General features: G+C 38.8%; 1 non-coding gene across 1 annotated transcript; it reads right to left on the bottom strand.

Annotated features, from left to right (window-relative positions):
- Positions 1-672: 672 nt before the first annotated feature.
- On the bottom strand, positions 673-779 carry LOC128293466 (small nucleolar RNA R71). Its single transcript, XR_008283648.1, has one exon. It is a non-coding gene; the product is annotated as a small nucleolar RNA R71 (small nucleolar RNA).
- Positions 780-3,094: the final 2,315 nt, after the last annotated feature.

The raw sequence follows: 3,094 nt of genomic DNA, 5'->3' as shown, positions 1-3,094 counted from the left end.
GTGTCGTTGCTGGGGAACTAAGATATTAGGAACACTCGATTTTTATTACTTTAGCCATTTTACTTTATTTGCAATTTAATTTTTTATTTTCTTTTCTAATTTTTCTTTTATTTGCTCCTGGCAGGTTTTTATAGTGTATGACTAGAAGAAATTCATCAGGACCATTGCTGTTTGATAGTGAGATCGATCGCACAGTTCGTAGAAACTGAAGAGAAATAAGGCGAAGCTTAAGATACACAGAGGAAGAGCAAGAGGACGATACTTCAACCACAACCGAGGAGATGGCTGAAAACCAGGAAAATTCGCTACCTCCTACAATTGCCGCTGATCCAGGAAATCAGAATCCTGCTCTACACACTATGTATGATTATGCTAAACCTACTTTAATAGGAACTGAGTTAAGTATAGTTAGGCTGCTGTTGCTGCAAATAATTTTGAACTGAAACCTAACACAATTCAAATGATACAACAATTTGTTTAGTTTGATGGTTCGCAGGATGAGGATCAAAACAACCACTTGGCAAATTTTCTAGAGTTTTACGATGCATTTAAAATCAATGGCATTACAAAGCTAAACAGTGGTTGAACTCGTTACCACGAGGGTCAATCACTACTTGGGAAGAAATGACCAAAAAAGTTTTATTAAAATATTTTCCGCTAGCTAAAATAGCCAAATTACGTAATGATATCTCTTCTTTTGTGCAGATGGATTTAGAAACACTCTATGATGCATGAGAGAGATAAAATGACCTTTTAATAGGATGCCCTCACCATGGGTTACCACTCTGGCTACAGGTTCAAACGTTTCACAATGGCTTGAACCCTTCGACTAGACAGATAATTGATGCAGCTGCTGGTGGAACTATCAATAATAAGACACCTGAGGATGCTTATGAATTTATAGAAGAGATTTCACTGAATAATTATCAGTGGCAAGTCATGAGGACAAAGCTAACGAAAACAATCGGCGTTTTTAACGTCGACTCGGTCACCATGCTCTCTAACTAGGTAGAACTTTTGAATAGAAAAATTGACGATTTTCTTGGTTCTTCACAGGTTCACCCTGTAATGCAATGCAATGCAAGTGGATGAGGATTGAGCAATTCAGAATACCCACCCTATGGCCACAACATGGAAAACGAGAAATTAAATTATATGGGGTAATAATCCTCGACCTTAAAATAATCCTTATAGTAACACTTACAATGCAGGATGGAGGAACCACCTAAATTTCTCATGGGGAGGCCAAGGGAATCAGAGACCACCACCATCTCCAAGTTTCCAACAACAACCTTACCAACAAGAGAAAAAGCCGAACCTTAAGGAGATGCTAACAAAATTCATCTCGGTGTCAGAAACTCATTTCTAGAATACCGAGACAGCACTTAAAAATCAACAAGCTTGATCCAAGGGCTCAAAACTCAGATAGGCCAGCTCGCTAAATTGATATCTGAACGACTACAAGGTAGCCTGCCGAGTAACACTGAATCTAACCCAAGGGAGTAGCTCAATACGATTGCCATTCAAGATGAGGAAGGGTTAGTTATATCTGAACCAGAACCGAGGCAAGAAATTGTGGTAAGTAAAGGTAAAGGTGAGGTAGACCACAGCGAGCAGAAACCAGTAAGTAAAGAGTACAAATCACGAGTGCCATACCCAAATACGACAACGAAAGACCATACAAATGAAAATTTTGGTAAATTCCTTAAACTATTAAAGAAATTACACTTTAACTTACCGTTTATTGAAGCCCTTTTCGCAGATGCCAAACGCAGTCAAATTTTTAAAGGAGCTTTTAGCAAATAAGCGGAAGTTGGATGAAGCATCACATGTGGAGTTGAACACAGTATGCTCAGCTATTCTACAGAATAAGTTGCCCAACAAATTAAAAAATCCAGGGAGTTTTACAATTCCTTATTTAATTGGTAGCTTAGATGTTAATAATACTTTGGCTGATTTAGGGGCTAGCATCAATGTCATGCCTTACAAAATGTTTAAGCAACTAGGTCTTGGGAAACCCAAACATACTAGGATGGGTATTCAATTAGCCGATAAAAACAATCAGATTTTCTAGGGGTATTATTGAAGATGTAATCGTTAAAGTTGACAAATTTATATTCCCAATTGATTTCGTTGTTCTAGACATAGAGGGGGATAGTAACGTTCCTTTAATTTTAGGGAGGCATTTTTTAGCAACTACTAGAACAATAATTAATGTTGGCACAGGTGAACTCACACTTCGTGTGGGAGATGAAACAATCATCATTCAAGCTCGTAATTCGAGTAACACATCAAAAATTGAAGGTGGTTGTATAAATCATACTATTAAAACTGATCATGTGGTGAAACCTTCCTGCCAAGAAACACATTCAAATAACACACCTGAGCCATGTTCGAGTAATGACAAATGACCTATTTATGAAGAACAAAGGCTACAACTCGAGGAACTAGATGAGTGACAGACACATAAATCGAAGACACACGATAAACCAAAACCACGCCATAACGAGCTCAATATCTCACCAAATCAACTTAAGGTTGGAGACAAAGTACTACTAGATGCAGCAGATCCTCGTATTGCCACTTCTTAACCTAACGGAGCAATCCCTCTTACAGTACTCAACATTTTCCTATATGGTATAGTCGAGGTAATTCATCCCAAATTCGGCACTTTTAAGGTAAAAAGTACTCGTTTTAAACAGAAAGGAAGTCAAGCTTAGACTATAAATAAGCGTTTCTTGCGAGGTAACCCGAGCACTAATGACGTTAACTTATTTAAAATTTTAGTTTTTAACATCTAATCACTAATCGAGTCATTGAAACATAGGTTTTCTAATCCATACAGCCAGGCACATGGGCGTGCCTTAGGTCGTGCTTACACCACGGGAGGAGACACGACCGCACGATACGGCCATGTGAAAACAGGGAAAATTTTTTCCTTAACACGAGATGTAATAAGTTACAACAGCCGTGCGACATGACCGTGGGCGAGTCTGTCAAACCGACACGGGCGTGTGACACGCCTGTGTCTATAAACTGTGGTTGAAATTGAGAATTTAGCACGAGCATGCGACACACCCGTGCTGATCAACCA

Source organism: Gossypium arboreum, chromosome 5 (genome assembly GCF_025698485.1).
Source record: "Gossypium arboreum isolate Shixiya-1 chromosome 5, ASM2569848v2, whole genome shotgun sequence".
Lineage (NCBI taxonomy): Eukaryota > Viridiplantae > Streptophyta > Magnoliopsida > Malvales > Malvaceae > Gossypium > Gossypium arboreum.
Note: the sequence above shows the minus strand (reverse complement) of the source record. Positions and strands in the feature narration are given on the sequence as shown.